General features: G+C 37.3%; 1 protein-coding gene across 3 annotated transcripts in view; it reads right to left on the minus strand.

Moving 5' to 3' along the window:
- Positions 1–18,145, minus strand: part of LOC136408522 (mucin-2) — a 59,652-nt gene extending 41,507 nt beyond the window's left edge. For 2 of the 3 annotated variants that reach the window (XM_066389552.1, XM_066389551.1), the window contains exon 1: positions 17,992–18,141. The gene's annotated coding sequence lies outside the window, so the exon portion shown is untranslated. Of the gene's footprint in view, positions 1–17,991 lie in introns of all 3 variants that reach the window. The other variant, XM_066389553.1, reaches the window with a different exon arrangement.
- Positions 18,146–18,453: the final 308 nt, after the last annotated feature.

The raw sequence follows: 18,453 nt of genomic DNA on the forward strand, positions 1-18,453 counted from the left end.
CGTCATAATATTGGAAACCGAGAAAATACGAGAAATCGTGAGTCTTTACAAGGCGTAACAAAGCGTAATAACTCATTTGTATCGAAAAATGGTATACAAAGGGCCGCCCTGTGTCTTCATGACGTAACGTAACGTTAATGCATATTTCATGTGGTGCTCTGACAGGGAGGGCTCATTGTGACGTAACTTGACCTTGAACTGACGAAATTTAGATGTAACTACGGTTATGGCAGACGTCACGAAGAGCCTCTTCGTTGAAAAAACGCGTTGTAAATTGTGTCGTCACAGAGCCACATTTCGGGAACATTCGGTATAATTCTGTGCCAGTAATTATACAATACTTAAAAAACCTCCTACCTTGGAGGAATTATTATTGAAATTACAAGATAAATGTTTTCTACACCCGACAATTCAGTGTTTTGTGCCGCAATCCGGGTAATCGCGGTATAATAAATTGGGAATTGCTAATTGCTCTTAATCCAATAACAACTGTTCATTGTTATTTGCCCAAGACATGATGAAACGTCGGCAAATCTACGAAATCGGTCGTGATTTGAATTAACGTTCCCTTTTCCACTTGATGCAAATTGCGGCGTTTTTGTCAATTTTGTTAATCGGGAATTAATTAGCATATTTAAGCGCTGTGTTTGAGAAAATAAAGACTTCATACGCGTATAACGAGCGTTAATGGTTTGTCTACACCGAAAAATTTAGCACCTAATCGTATTTACATAAACGATCGGAATGCAGATGTTCCTCAAGACAAAATGAAGAAGTGCCACTATTAGGCTCGACAAGTTTCTCTACAAGGAATCGAGGAAGAAATTACTTTTACTTTCTCCATCACGACTGCAAACCCAATACTGGTATTTTCTATAGCCTAGCGGATTTGCTTCGAGAATCTCACATCGATTCCCATATGATCAAGCACACTCTTCAGCGACAAAACGAAGGGAAATTTTGCTTTATGTTGCGGCATAAAAATAGCTCCTTAATTGCCTAATTTAGATATAAATTTGCGTGTTAACTAAAATAAAATCGAGCTAAAACTGCTGAACTAAGTTGGACCGGTTTCAGTGTCAGTCCTTAACCCTGACCAAACTCGTTGTCGAAAACCAGTCAAGTATGTGAAGCTCTTCACTTTCTACATACTTCCAATACTTGTCTTCGGATTAAATTCGTCGAGATCATTAAGGTCCGAAAGAAAAGAGTTCGCTGATATTTGAGGAAATGGAATAATGGCATCCACGAAACAATGGAGTACGTATACATAAACAACAGGAGCAGTGGACCTATTGGAAAATTACAATTTCGAAGGAAATAAATTAGAATTCCTGTCGGAATTTCGGTCGTTCGAAGCAGGATTTATTACACGCATTAACCCGATTAAAACTCCGGACTGAAACATTAAAATCTTAATGTAAAATGTTCAAATCTTCCTGCGTCGCTGTCGGACAACTTCGTGCCCGAATCCGCATTACGGCACATCCAGATTAAGTTTTAAATTATAAATGAAGTCCCCCCCGAAACCCGAATTTATATAGAGCAAGGATAATCCGAGATTAATAATAACATCCTACGAACTAATTATTACGGATTAAGGTTCCGCTTGTTCGCTACTATATTACCGACCTCTCGATATACCTACTAGTTCGAATGCCGAAGCTAAATTAAATAGTCAGGCCCTTAGGTGCGGGAATTTATGACTCAATTACATCCCGATTCAGTGCAAGGAAATTGGGAAACGCAAAATGGAAAAAGCAGACTCAAAAATGAAATTATTCAAGAGTTTTTTCAGGGGCAATGAAATTTTAAACATTTGTGCTCGGTCAACAAAATTATTCGCTTCATTGACCAGCTGGGCTCGTATAAACGAATGCAAATTCCGGCTGTGCCCAACAAATAGCACAATTTGGTTCAATTAATGCTTGTATGAAGCTGCAGTTTCAATTTTTCTGGATTTATGACAAAGGAACTTATAAAACATAATTTAATAGGGACCTGCATGAATTCCAGATTTTCGTTATTTTATCAGCAATTTGCACAAGGGCCACTATTACAAAATACCTGTTTTAGAGCCCGCTTTAAGGTCGAAAAATTCCAAATACCCCCGCGAAAAAACGAATATTCGTCTCTTTTAAATATTTTAATCACTTCTTATTGTGAAAAAACGAAAATAGAATGTCGTTCGGCTTCGGACAGTTATTTGTGGCTATCCAAATACGTTGCTGGATTTTACAGCGCTCCTGTCTCCTTCTGCCCCATTGCTAATATGAGCGAAGCTCCGGTAGTTCAAAATTATGAGAATGAAGGTAAAAATAAATATAATAAAAATGGTTAAATTTCAAGAATTTCGATCAATGTATGAACATTTTCGGAAAATTTTGAGCGTTCCTGAGGTTTTCAAATGGCGACTCAAAACGCAGAAGCGGCAACAGTTGCCATTGCAACATGTTTCCAGCAATTCTTCGATGGAAGTGATGTACCTCCGAAATTAATAGCATGTTTCCCCGGCCTAGAAACGTTTCAAAAAGGTTTGTGAATACCTCATATTCCCCGTTTCAACGAGATAGTTTAATTATAAGACGCCTAGTTCAATAAAATCAACGCTGAATGGTGCTTCTATGGAGACGACGGTTTAGCAGTGCACATTGAGAATCAGACAAGTTACGGATTAATGATAGCTTGATGGAAAAATTTTAAAATCAATGATGGACACTCAAATGGCAACGTTGCAACAGTCATTTGTCTAGCCGCCCTCTTTTTCCACGCAGACTTTTATGTATCATTTATGATGTCAGTCCGCATGTTGCCAGATTTCGACAAAAAGACCGGAATAGAAAGTTATTTATTATCGGCAAGAGGAATTGTCAAAAAAGAGACGATAAAACTTAAGGGTTGTTTTCGTCCATTTTCCCCCTTACCTGAAACATAATTACTCGAAATTCTTGCATTTCATTCCATCACCAGGTTGTTATTCCGGATATAAATGCATAATCATTCATTGGCAATTTGGTGCCGAATATACGCAACACAATAATTAAATTCCTTTTGCGGGTCCCTAACTCGTTAGATACCATAGAACATAATATATCCGGATTAATGCACCTTTCCAATACGAAAAAACGTTGTATTATTGATGGTAAATTGAGCAAACACACTAGTTAAGTAAGTGCCGTAAATACCACGCTGAAAAAAGAGGTTGATTAATGACTGTGCTGTTGATAATTCCTAGACGAATGCACAATACAAACCAATATATTTCGGCCTCAGGGTGTCATAATAGGTGTGCACTGTTTAAATTTGAGTGGTTTAACGTCTTGCCGCCATCGCAATCCTACGTCATTAATTAGTAATAATCCTTCCTTTATATTAGGCTTAGGCATATTGTGGTGAAGGCTGAGGAGCGGCGAGATGTTAGCCCGAGAAGAGGCTGTTTTGAAATTAAGTAGCAATCCATGCGTTTCAACAATATCAGTGATAAGTTGTTAGGAAAATCTTCTGATACCGGTATTATTTGGTACGTGGATGCCGCCGCGAAAATCATCGTGATAACCGAGAAAAGCACTACTGTTAACATCAACGAAAATCTGCATTAAGATCAAATTGTTGAATAGTACTTGCAACTTGGGCACTCTCTAACGAAATCACGATTCAAATTTGAGTTAGGAGGAAACGTGGATAATTACCTTGCGGCTCAAGCTCACTCTTTTTTCGTCTTTTGGTTGAACAGCCCTGGGAAAAATGCACGGAGCTTTGTATCTGTCTACTTTGTTCTGATTAACCAATCAGAACACTGATTAGGTGGGTTTCCTCGAATTTGGGGTTTTAGTCTCAACGATTTAAAATGTAAACCTTAAAAGGTTTTTTCAATTAACACATTGACTCTGTGAAGGATGAGCTCACTATAAACAACTTACGAGTGGCGAGAGAATCACGCGAGTACTTCTAGAGTACACGTGAGTACTCCTACCTATAGTTTTTCACGACGAAACTAGAACAACCCTTAAGTTGAGCAATTTACGCATTTTTGACGTTCAGTTATCTATTATACAGGGTGTCCCATAAGTGTTTCATTATGTTTCAGAAGGTGGTGGTCCATTGAAAGTTAATGTGGCGTTCCATATAAACCGTGTTCCAATAATGCTTCATTAGGAAGACAGTAAAGTAAAATGATAAAGATGAAAAAGTTTTATTAAAAAATCCAATTTTTATTGATATCTTTCAAATCGCGTGAGATATGCAAGTGAAATTTGTCATGTTTTGACAGTTAATATAGACGCATTTATTTATGCAAAAAGCCAATTTTAAATCTTACCAGTGGCGTGGGTGCGGACACATCTCGGCACATTTTTGATGAAAAAAAGGTACGCCACTGCTTTTTCTCAATGTAAAAATTATTTTTGGAAATTTTATTTCATTTAGAAGAAAAATGGTGGGCATGTTCGCAAGTTTCAGTAGTAATAAGGCTAACGATTGAATAAAATTTAAATAACTGCTATCAACAATTTGACACATTAAAAACTAATATATTGTCATTAAATATGAAAATAATTTTATAAATTAAATAAATAATATTTAGAACACATTTAATATTATATTATTAAAACCATACAGAGGATATCGTGCATGTAGACAGTTTCTATTTTTTTACTGGCAAAAAATGCGTCGAATCAAAAAGAGTCAGGTGAAAATTTTTCTTCTAAATCAAAGGAAATTTCCAAAATTTTGAGAAAAACAGTGGCGTACCATTTTTTTCTTTAAAAATATGCTGAGGTGTGTCTGTACGTACGCCGCTAGTCAGACTAACAATAACCTTTTTGCATAAACAAATGCGTCTACATTAATTGTCAAAACATGTCAAACTTCATTTACACATCTCACGCGATTTTGAAGATATCAATAAAAATTGGATTTTTTGCAATCAAACTTCAACACGCTGCATCTTCCTAATGAAGCATTACTGGAATGTGGTTTATATGGGGAGCCCCATTATTTTCCAACATACTCTCACCCCCTGAAGTATAATGAAATACCTATGGGGCACTCTGTATGATGGACCCAAAATGAAATAAAATGTGGTGGATGGAGTGGGTGTCCAGCAAAGTATTCAAACCACACTTTCGTGCATATGTGACTGGTATCGCGATCTTCTATGACCGATTAAAAGGATGTGGATTGAAACTTGAACTTCCCGCATGCACAGTGATTCTGATCGGTTCGCCGAGCCGTGAAAAAGGCGTAAAATAAAAAACTTTTGGTCGTTTCCCAATTAGTTCAAATAGGCGATAACCACTACCAGAAAGGCCAAAGTATAATTAAGAAAGATTCTATCCAAACAGAAAAGACTGGCTCTATTTCCTGGACCCAACCGAGGGTGTATTGGATCTATATAACTCACTTTGGCTAATCCAAACACAGCCGTTGTTGTACTTGGTTATCTCAGTCCGCCAGTTTATTTTCTTTATCGCTTTTCCAGGCCTCCGCCGTTTCCAGGATTTCTGCCTACTTTTTGTGTTTTCTAAGTTCTTAAGCTTTTGCAGCTTAACTGTCCGGTTTCTCGCACTTTGCCACCGTTTATTTTCTCTGCGTCCGTTTTATAATGACAGGTGGGTGGAGAAGCTCCCGTCTAAAATTCGCCTGGGGCCAACTTCTCTATTCTTCAATTACGGAACTTTGGAGACCATCAATTTTCAATGAACGTCTAGCATTGTTACTTATGGAAACAAATACGGACAACCTTCATTAATCGTCCATCTTTGTGGCACTCGTACGTTTTTCAAATGAGGCGGCCATAATCTTTTGACAAAAGAGCAGCGCTGCGTTGCCGTTTCTTGCTCGAACTCGCTTCCGGAAACAAAATTAATTTCTCAACTTCGCGTTGTTTTCCTTCACTCTCCTCATAAACCATAGAGTGTCATAGAACCCATTGTGGGGTAACTATTTAAATGGTAATTTATATACCTAGCGGCGGTTTAATTTCGCTAATTACCGCATTAATAATGATTAGGCCCGAGTAATTCATAACTTGGACCCCATAAGTTCGGGCCATATCGGCCGCTGATCCTGTACATTTTACGCACCTGTGGCTGTCCCCTTGATTACGTAACACGTAACTTTTTAATGCCTCGATAAGCATGCCTGAACATGCGCATGAATAATTGGCCGACAAAAAATTCTGTTTTTGTGCCATATATAAAATAAATAAAGTTGTTGAGTTTAATATTTAGAAACAATGATATCAAATCGACAATTTCGTTGGCCAATTTTACACTATTAGAGCGTATCAATATGCGCAACCCAACGAGCATTTGTGTATGTTTAATTCCCATGTTTATCAAACCTTTAGGTACCCCGCACGACGTGAATCAGAAGTAGTAGTAATGCCAACTGCACCTTTCTACACACATATCCTTATATAAACTCATATTGAGGATTGTTGAGTAACAATGAGACATAATCCGCCTACCCATAAAGGACAAAATATCATAGAAATTACAATTACAAATAGCGAGAAGAAAACGGTTTGATTGAACTGTGCGTGCTAACTAGGGCAGCCACGCCCATCGCTGACCTAGAGCTAATTACCTTTGAAGAGTTATATTATTGTTAGGAAGGATTGTCGTACAAAGTGGGGCAGAGCGGATCAATTACAAGCAGTGAACTTGGCTTATGATCGTATCAGCATGAGTTATGGTTCACTGAGCTGATATGTCTAAACAGTGAATTACACACCTTTGTGGTATTGAAAAATAACATTTAGAGAAAAATTGCTACCACAAAGTCAGAGAAAAGTGCTTTCACTTGCGCCTTGCACTTAAAAACGGTTTTATTGAGATAACTCTGCAGGAGAGAGAGCGGCAAAGAGGAACTTTCCGTTTATATGAAATTAAAGCGTAATTAAATTGTTAATTTACATGATTTTACAATAAGAAAGAAAGTTCTTTTGATGTGGTAAAAACTGAACAGGTCAACAGGTGTTAACAGCTTCTGCCTTGAACTCTTTTGGAAAAGACCTACACCAAGACAATAACCGGAAATGTAACACGAATTTCCACAAGCTTATTATATTAATGTTTGTAGTAGATTAATAAATAATTGTGCCTAACAACGTTTCGCAAGTAATAACTATTGCCAAGGAGAATATACTTTTGTACCATTGCTAAGTAAACGTGCGTATAATTATCAATTCATTACATCTGAATGCCCATTAAATAATTGCAAATTTATTGCTAATTGTCATTGTGCGGCGGCAAAGAAAATCTTGACCTTTTCATTGTAGATTTACTATTTTGAATCAAACGAAAAACAAAGTTTCTGGTTAACTCGCCTGCTAAAATCCCAAAGATATGAATGATTTTCGACCGAAAAAAAATCGAAAAGAATTTTATTTGTTTATGAATCGAGACACTGAAAATCGTCGATATCTGAAGGGTATTTGAGCAAAAGAGAAACTCACTATTACACTCTTTTCTGTCTCCCCTCAGAAAAATTGTGCCACTCACTTCGCCAGTGACGCGAACTTCTCCATCGGGGATAACAGCCGTCATTACATGCTCGTCTAATAATACATCTACCGTTATTTGTAATCAAAATATTGCAATTATAAAAAAGTGTTGGCATCAAATAAATATGTGTTTTTGGTCCCAATTTTCTTCATACTGATAACCCCAATCTTACCATTATCCCGAAGTTGACAATAAAAACAACCAACTTATCATTATCTGGAACACTGTTAAATCACCGGTGCCATTTCGCTCTAACATAATGTCGGCAATTGTCAGCAAAACGAGCCATATATCTCTGGTTATAACCACCCACTCGAGCTTCTTTCTCAGCCGTGTACTTTTGTATCAGTGCCAGTTTAAAATTGCCAAACTTAAATTCCCCTGTCGTCTTTCCATTCTCCCCCAACAAGTGCCATATATACTAAAGTGTAATAAGTATCTGTCCGCAACACAACCGGGCTTTTTGTCACTTTTCTTAATATTAAGTCTCCCTGGAAATTACGATCGTCATATAGTAAAGTAATACGGGCTCTTAGAGGAGAGAAAAGGACACTTTCCGCCTTCAAATAGGGTATACATAACCGTGACAGCTTTGTGTTTATTTTTAATACGTATATCGAGCTAATGGGGTGACTTTACAGTAGAACCTCTCAGATGATAAGAGCAGTAAATTAAAACCCTGTTACCTCTTATATTTATCGCCTTTGGAGTTGGAAGCACGTGAATCAATAAGGATGGAATCGAGGTAAAATGACTTCACATTTTTAATCGAATGGTCGACTTCAATGCCCCCTGGAGCAATCCCGTTTTAGGGGTATTCCCCATCAGTTTCATTTTACAGTCCCTGAGAGTCTTGGCGAAGAGGAAGTTTTACTTTTATGGGGAGTATTGAAGAGAAACTAGTTTCTATTTTGCAAGTTGATTGTGAAAGAGGAGACGAATTATAAGTAACTTTAAACAAACGAAAAGGTATAATTATGACGACTTTTTCATATACATTATGTCACATACATATGTATATGTATGGTTCATATACACAACGTTTATGCTTATACGACGATGACTGAATGTCGGAGAAGCTTGAGATCAATCGTACTTTTTTAACGAGTTTAATGCATTTCAGGCAACTATCGTAATTCCGGATGGTCTTCACCGGATGGCGGGCGCATGAGAAAGAGCGTCCCATGCATCCGTCATCTGACAATACGATAGGCGATAAGAACTCAATTTTGTCTTATATCGGAAGTCATACATCGTTCCGATTTTCTGAAGACTGGCAAAGTTACGAAAACAATAATTATTGCTATCAACAAGAAAACGAATTTTGGGGTGTTAAATTTCGCGTTTGCGACCACTGTGCCACATTGACATGTGAGCAAGGAGAGGCTTCTACTGCCGGGTCATATAACTATCTTTGTTTCTCATTTTTCGTTAGATAAAGATAAAAAAATAGTATAATTGTCCCATTCTTATAGTGAGGACATTTGCATGTAGCCTCGATACAGTTGACCAAAGTTAATGTTCGTGCATAAAGGTATTTAATGGAGGGGCGACATTTTAATTGAGTGATTATGGCTCGGCTTTGGAGAGTTTTTGCAATATTAAAATACTAATTTGCAGCGTGGTGAATTACAAAAATTGACGAACAAGAAAGAAAATGCCTGTTTTCTGCGTGGTCCAAGTTTGATAGAGTTTCCTTAATTGAAACGATTTTATAATTTCGTGTAACATTTTTAATGAAAAATGCAGGACAAGTGGCCAGTTGTCAAATTCCATTTTCTACATTCTCATTGCAGTTGGCAACCATTTTCAGTCTAGCCATTCGAGTCACGCTCCACTTTCTATCTGACTTCCATCCGCTGTAGTCTTCTTATTGCTATCTGTCAGATGGGATTGCGTTATTTCACATGTTATCGAGCAATAATCTGATGACATTTCTCGTATTGATGTTAAAGGACCGTCGAAGATTCGACTGGAGATGAGGGGTTTGGCCCCTTTTTTCCGTACGAAAGTCACGTCTGGTCCTGACGTAATAACGCCCCGAAAATCATTTCCGTCTAGACGTCTGTGACGGCTCATATAGACGGAATTATTCGCTTTTAAATAAACAACTTATGCATATAAGTCAAATACTCGGGTTGCAAGTAATCCATCACCCATGGCGTCGTGTACGTTATGAATTTTCGGGTTGCCGCTGCAACTTTGAAATATCTCGAGGCATTACTGCAGCGAACGGCACATGCTGCAAGAAACTGCCCCTTTTTCTCGTAAAGTTTGCAAGAAAAATTATACGAAAACAATTTTCTAGCTTATGGAGTCAGGCGACCCAGAAAAAGAATAAATTGAGTCTTTAAACTTTATGAAAGTAAGAGATTATTTCCAGATTACTCGGGGGAAAATGAAACGATTAACTGTATTATTCCCTTGGGGAGAACTTATTTGGGGACCCAGTTAGCTCGCTTTAAGAGGGATAAAACAATACAACTTCCCTCTTTCGGCTAATCGGTTTGTCGATTGCCCGACCTGATTCCAATATACATATCATGGGAAATTTGAAGGCATGACCTCAGGGTGAGGTAATAAAAAAGTCATTAGGCAAGTAGCAACACGTGTAAGTCCGTCGTTAATCAATCAATACGAACTTCGGTGTCCCAACAAATGATATACGTTTTCCTTAAATTACTTATTATTTATACCCGTATTAGAAACCGAGAAGTAATAGACCGCCGCAAATGAGGTTTATCTAGACATGGTATCTCCTTGTAAGTGCAGGAGAAGTCAATCAATAACCGATTATTAAAGAATGTCCGCTCGCCTTCTGTTGCCGCAGAACTATATGAACGCCATCCTAAATAACTATTTGTTAGTTTTTCCCTTTCTCTATATAAAACAATTTCGACACACATTGTTTCTCTCTATAAAACCCGTAAACAAATAGCTTTAACTTTGATTACGTAAACCTCGAGGAATACCCATCATAATCACAGAAAATAAAAACGAAAGCTGCCCCGATAATTAATAATGCTATACATTTGCAAGTGTAATTTTTACACAACCAGTGTAATTGTTTCACGCTAGACACAGTATTATGTATACAGGCAATGCGAATGGTTAATTAAATTTCAGTTCGCATAGGCCGTAAGCGAAATTTTAAAGAAATACCCGGCGAAGATTGTACCTAAGATGGCCATTGTCATACGGGACACGTAGTTAATTTACGAAAAAAGACGAGAAAAATAGTTGACTAGTCTCGAACATAGCGTGAATAAGTAATTTTTTAAACGAAACATGTTGCATGTCAAATAAACTTTGTTGCCGATGCTAATCACGAGGGGCGAAGTGGGCGCAATAGGGATTAACGGGATCTTTAAAGATTCCCCTATTGAGATTTTTATTCGCAAGTTGGACATAAAAGGAAAACTACTTTTTCCCATTAAATTTCGTAATCGTCCCCACTATAGCACCGTTATCAACCGTGGAAAAGGAGCATCGGCAGCGCCCAGGCCATAAGGCTGCCTTTGTTTATCACGTGGGGTTAGACAGTTAAAAGTAGTTACTGATCTTGTCACTCCCAGGAGGATCTTTCAATGTTGCGCATGTCTGGGATGCGCCAGCGCTAATGTCTGCGCATAAGTTGGTAGATGCGCGGTATTTTTGTTAAGCGGTGGTAACTAGGAAGGAAATTTCTGCAATAACAAATTAATAATCTGGAAAAAATTATGTAAAAAAAGATAAAATCAGTATATTGCCTAACGTTTCAAATTAAAATTAAACAATTCTAAATAAACAAACATATTACGAATTTATTAAATTAATTCCGAAATTTAGCGAATTAAATTTCGGGGAACCATAGCTTAATTTGTCCTCTTTTAAGCCAGGTGCGCCGCAATGCACAAACCTAATTTTTATGTAAATAAAACAATATTTGCATTTGCCCTCTGAAAAGAATTAAATATGAAATAATATTTCGTGCACTTTTAATTAAATTTTATTCAAAATAGTTTTAAATAAGCCCCACAGCAAGCTATTAGTCGATAAATCAACACAAAAGCCATTTTATTTTTAGTCGTTTGTATTACAGCTAAATTAAATCTACTTTTGTTTTATAGAAAATGTACGAGGGTTATCTTTTATGTTTTGCATACAGAGACAAAGATGGCGGCGCTAGTCAAATGTCATCAATCAAACTTAACTTCAATCTTCAGCTAACTTAAATCCAAAGTTTCAGTGCGCTACGTATAATGTTGTAGATGCAGTGAATTTTAAAAGTCGACGAGTTGTTCGAACAATGGAATTAAACCGAGAAAGTTTTCGCGCAATAATTTTTTACGACTTTCGAAAACAACTATCTCAACAAGAATGCCTTGCCGAGTTGGTTTTTGTTTTTGGCAATTGAGCGCCACATCAGTCGACAATTTCTCATTAGAATGGGTAACTTAAATGTGGTAGAATGAACCGTAACGACAATCCAATGGCAGGTGCACCAAAAGCGGCAGTCACCCAGGAAAACGTCGATATTATGCGCAAGCGCATCAAGAAAGGTCGACATGTAACAAATCGCGAGATTGGGACATCATTGGGGATTTCTAAGATCTTTAATTCAAAAAACTTTGCACGAAGAATTGGCTGTAAAAAAATTCGTGCCGTGTCGAATACCGCATCTGTTGACCGAAGGACAGAAAGAAGCTAGGGTCACTTGGTGTCAAAAAACTTTAGACCGCTTCAACGCAGGAAATTCTAAAAACGTGTACAGCATCGTCAGTGGTGATGCACCGGTGGCATACCTACTCATATGAACAGGAAAGTAAACGGCAGTTGTCTGTTTGGGTGTTTCAAGATGAAAAAAAAACAACAAAAGTCGGCAATACTCGAAGTGTATTCAAAAAGATGGTCGCGACATTTGTCTCAAAAGCAGCAATTCCCCTGCAAGATCAGAAAACTGTTACTGCCGATCGGGACACGACCATTTGTTTGCGGGTAGTCATCGCTGAACTTAGAAACACCAACTTCAAACTACGAATCATCGTCCACCAAGACAATCCAAGTTCGCTCACAGCTTGCAATACAATGGAATTTTTAACGCAACAAAACATCAAATTATTTGACCGACCTCCGTACTGGCCCGATCTAAGTCCCAGTGATTTCTTTACTTTTTCGAAAATCAAGACTGCGTGGTCAAAGGTTCCAGTCGCCAGAAAAAGCAGTCAACCTAAGCCAAAACGACTTTCATAAACGTCATTTTGACTATACTAAAAAAAAAGTGGAATAGCTGCTTCCAGAAATGGTTCCAACGCGTGCAAAGGGAATTAATCTTTGTGGAGAATACTTCAAAAAACAATTAAATATGTAAAAGCTGTCTGTTTTATTCCACTTCTATATGCAAAACTTAGCAGATAGCTCTCGCTATTAAATTATTCCGTGTGGTACATCGGTATCGTGACCGATGAAGTATACGCTTACAAAAAAGGGTGTTTGAAGTTATTTGAAGGTTTAGAGGCCATCGGACCGTTGTGATCATTCATCCTATTACTCGTACCTTTATGTGTATATTTTAGTCCGATATTGATTTTTAGATGATTCGGCTCAGTGGTAGCGCGGCGAAAAATAAGAAGTTCCTAATCCGGAACAATTAATCCGCATAATTGAATGTTCTTTTATCTTCAGAGGTTCTCCTTTATTTTAGCGGAGAACACCCCGAAAAACAATAAAAACTATTTACTGTTTTACACCAGCGTTATATGCAAAACTTAAAGGGCAGCCCTCGTATTTGAGGTTTAATTTTGTTGTTAATTGTCTCGATTTCGGATAGTTCGAGTCGTTTGATTTAACACTTAAGATTACAGATCCGGCCAATGCAAAAGCGAAAATTCCGTTCAAACCTTGAAATAATGCTCAATCATATTGTACAAAAGCAAAAAACATTGCCGGGCCCAATCTGTCAACATTGTCGCACCTCATTGATTCAGATGTATGTAAATGTCCCGCAATTCTCGAATATTATATATATTTTTTATGCAAAACTAACGTCACGTTTTGCGCCACTACCACTGGATAAAATCTCAAGAGTACCTTAGCGTGAAATGGCAATAGATGTAGAAATATCTCAGGAAAATAAGTTTCTTATCGAAACGCATCGCTTCAAGTTAAGGTTATACGATTTGTAAATTATGGTTACTTTTCAGTGGTTACATGGAATGAAGTGAGATTTTGTAACATAAGATGTAATGGTCAAGAAATAGCAAGAAACAATTTCTCGACAAAATGGCGAATCAAGCTGCGTGTTTGCTTTGTCCAAGGTATTTATCTCTCCTAATTAACAAACACTACAAAGCCAGTCTTCTCCTTGATTTTAGGGCTATTTACGAAACGTCCGAAGGATAATAATAAGGAGAGTATTTCAGTCTTAAGAGAATCTCCACTTTCCTGGGAGCTATTAAGGCCCAATTCGACAGATGTAAGCCATTATTACAGTCGTCAAATGGCGTAAATTGACTTTCGCCTTAAGAAAATGTTACCGCTACTGCTCGTGCAATGCGCTGAAATTAATATAAAAATCTGCGGCCTTCGCCATCAATCTGAGTAGGGTTTTTGTGATCAAACGAATATAATCGCTAATCAGCGAATACAACAGCGCTTCATTTTAAGTAATATAAATGTTAACTATTAATGGCAACGTATCTTGCAATTTAATAATCTGATAATTGAAGGAGTGCATTTTGAATACAACAGTTTTTATTTTTGCTGAAGATGAAGTATTAATCGCTCTGAAGATCAATGTGAGAGAATTTTTACGGAGAAGTTATATGAAAATAATATTTATCGTTGCAACAAACATTAAATCAACCGTAAAAACATTAATTATTGTTTTAAAGAAGAAAACTAACTTTGGCTTTGAAATTGCGTATTTGCCACCACTGCGACTGAGCTGTAAATCAAGAGCGAGAGCTACTCCCTGACCACATACCTGTCTCAGTTTATCACGTGTGATTACATAAAGATGTAAAAAATAACATACTGAGCAAGAATAATTTTTTAATTGAATGATTGTAATGCGAATGGGGAGTTTTAGAATAATTAAACAGTGGCTTGATACGTTGTTGAATCTCAAAAACTTATGGACAAAAACAGAAAACTATTTCTAATAATATTTTCTTAGTTTACACACTAGTGTAATTTATAATAAAATAATAAGTTATGTATGTAGTAGGAGTAAATGGGAAATAAGGAGTAATTGGTAAATGGCGAAAAATTGAGCCATTTATCAGGGTTCCAGTAGCAGAATTATTCTTAGAATTTCATATAAATATTTGAAAATTACTATACTGCACGCTTTGATAAATTCCTATTTAGAAAAATCGGCATGCACGGCAATGTAGTTATAGTAAAATATAGAGCAGTGCTTGGAGTGACTGGGGAAAATATTCGGTCGTTTATCAAACTTCCAGTGGCGGCATCAAAATTGTTTATCTATTGGAAATTTACAGTGCTTATTATGAGAAATTTCTGAGCACAGAAAAAGGGCACGTACGCAAACCTAATTGATAGTAAAAAGTGGAGCAGGTTTTGGAATTATTGAGAATAAAGATTCAGTCGCTTGTACTGCATCCAAATGAGGCTACTCTACGCCACTGTTAGTAACAGAATGAAGATAAAAAAGTTTATATTAAAAATACATAAGGACATTTTAAATCCGATTTCCACTGTGTCCAAACGATACCCCTCTACCCCGCTGTTACTGAAGGACATTAGCAGGGTTCCAGTGGCGGTAGCCAATATTCCCGTCTTGCTGCAGCTCAATTATTTAAAAATTTACAACGGTTTATATAAGAATCTACTATTAATATTAAGAAAAATAGGCAGTAATTTATCAATATTTCATTGGTGGCAGCTGTAATTTTCTGGGGTCGTAAAATGTCCGGTCAAGAAAATATATTTCGCTTGTCCAAATATTTGGTCGTTACATTACCGAACAATTTTTATCAACTTTAAATACTGGGAAAAATACATTGTTTGTGCATCCATTTGTTCTGTAGTTGAAGTGTAAACTGAATTTTCATTGTCAAAAGTATCAGTTTGCGTCATATATGTTACTCTTTTTGTCATTATCGAAGTTGACGGTCAAATCCCAAAATGTCCAGTTAAGTTCAATCCGGCTTGATCAAATATTTCTGCGGTAATTTATCCATCAGACAAATATCCTACCCGAACAAATTTTTTGTTCTAACTCTAACGCTAAAAGAAATCATTTACGCACTTTTGGAGCACTCTATATACAGGGTGGCGCATCAAAAAGTTTCTGCTCAGGCTTTTTTCTTGTAAACGAATAAATTAAAATATATTAAAACACGTAAATCTTAATTTTCAGGGTGATACATTTTTACATATTTGCATCCCCTCTGCTCCAATCCCTACGTAGGGGCGCTTAAAATTTTAAATGGAAAGGGGGGCTGAGTGATATCTTATTTGAAAGGAAATTTGAATTTGTTGTAGGACCTTCCTCGTTGGGATCGATTGAGTAGTTCGTAAGAAATAAAAATTGAAATGTAAAAATAACAAAATTCCTTGCCACTTATGTCAATGAAATAAATATTGAAAATCTTAACTAACAACCTCCATGCAATCATAATGGAATTGTTCGAAATGTTCGTAAGCATTATGGGGTATTTTGGGGGATACTTGTTGGCACCCGTACAATTCGTTGCCGCAGGTTTTGTAAAGAATTAAGTTTGGTTACATAAACTATAGATTTCAATGCTCCCATGCGAAAAAGTCCAATGGTGACAAATCAGGAGATCTTGCGGGTCATTCATTATGACTTCTCCCAATCCATTTGCCTTTGCAAGAAACAAACTGATAATAGCAGGTATTTCGAAAGATCAAATTAAATTTCAAAATACTATTACTAATACCATTTTTTGTGCATTTTATTTATCAACCAAATAACACGAAGAAGGTCCCATAACAAAGGGAATTCAATTCCCTTTAAAATAAGAGATTACTCGCCCCTCTTTTCCATTTAAGATTTTAAGAGTGGCAACCGCTCCTTTTACGGGTTGGGATCAGAGGGGGGTGCAAATATGTAAAAAATGAGCCACCCTGAAAACTAAGTTTTACGTGTCCGAGCATATTTTCATTTATTTGTTTATAAGAAAAAAAACCTGAGTGGAAACCTTTCTGTGCGCCACCCTGCATAATATTTCATTAATGCCAACGCTCGGTTTAGCAAAATTGGACTGAAATATTGCAATATAGCTATTTAACGAAAACGCTGCTGCTCTGAGTCCTTTCGTGTTCGGAGCAACACCTGTGATATGTAGAGAAAAATTAGGTCAAGTAATGAATCTTTGAACAGGACACATAAATATCTCAAGAACTCGTGGAGCATCGAAAATCCGACTGAAGCACTAGTGGTGCATCGGCATACCCTGTTTGATTTCCACACCCAATTTTCTAATAGCTAGTATTAGTAAAACGATTTCATCCGATAAAGTCGTGAAGGCAACATTAACCTCTCAACTAAAGCACGAGAAGAAGGCTAAGAAACCCACAAAAAAACCATCACATTAAAGTGTAATTTGAACTTACGTTGTATTCTAAGGATAACACTTATAAATCGTCGTGATATGTCATAGAAATTACAGCAGTTAGATGTGCAAGGCTGTGCTCAACAGGACATTAGTCAACAATACAATCCTAAAAGGTCAAGGATTTGCAGTTTTATGAAGTTATCAAAATAGTGTTTTGACCATTTCAGCTTTAAATCGCATGTTAAGGCACAGCCGTGACAGTTCCTGAGATACTGGCACGGTTTATTAGAAATACTGAAACAACTTCTTCAGTAATCGTGGTCGTGACGAAGAGCAAAAAATGTATGAAACGTGACAGGCTTCGATAAATAATATAACAGTTGATTTAATTATTGCATTCGGGTCTAAAAATCTTTGCCATGAAACCATTGCTGTTGAATACATTTCTTTAAGGAGGACTGCGCCTTCGCGGACGAAGGTCGCAATTTTCACCGCGGAATGGAAATTTTAATTATCATTCCCAGTCGACAGCAAAAACGTATGATTTGCATTAAAGCTCTTTCGAACATACGGCTTTGAAGAATTTTATTCACGTGTCCGTAAACGCGGAAAACCACAGCAAAAGGCAAAACATAAGTCAATGTTTGCGTTCCTGAACAAAACAAAAACCCGAGAAACCACTGAATTATTAACTAATAAATTTTCAAAAACTTTCAAAGCAACGCTTCACCAGTCAGGATTTTGATCTCGTGTTTCATAAGCGTCAGCAGATGCTTCAAGATCACAAGTTTCTCTTTTAATCAATTATTCATTGGTATCATCGACCCTAAACAATAATCTCACTTTCTATCATCGGAAGGAGAAGAGGGGTCTAAAGGGACTCCCACTGATGTCACTCCCGCTAAGAGGGGCGGAGAGGGGGGAGACGAATGACAAAAAAAGGGCAAGGTACTCACCGGAAGAAGCGCACTGTCTCTGAAAAGAGAGTACGACGATGACGCGCCCACAATGACAGGAAGAGAGAAGGAGAACCACTAGGCGTTTTGAAGTCTACACGGCGACTGAGGCAAAGACTTCGCGAAGACTGACGGTACTCCAGGGTACTGTTTTCTCTCTAGGTCATAAGAATATTCAGTGGGTACTGTTGTCGTATTGTTTGCCGGCGTGTGCACGTTGCAGCACCGGCACCGGTACTCAACCTTTGCGTAACTCTTCTCGTTAATTAATTGGAGCATCTTTGATAAGGTTCTTCTCGCTGGGTTCCCACGGGCCATTGTTTCGCCTCAGTGTCGAATCGGGTGTAGTGTTTCGCAAAGTGGTGCTCTTCTGCGTTAATTACGCCAGTAACTACGATTTAATTAGGATGGTCGAGTGAATTTTAGTCCTTTGTTGGTTGCTAATTAATTACCTAACACACT

This window comes from Euwallacea similis, chromosome 4, assembly GCF_039881205.1.
Source record: "Euwallacea similis isolate ESF13 chromosome 4, ESF131.1, whole genome shotgun sequence".
NCBI classification, from domain to species: Eukaryota; Metazoa; Arthropoda; class Insecta; order Coleoptera; family Curculionidae; genus Euwallacea; species Euwallacea similis.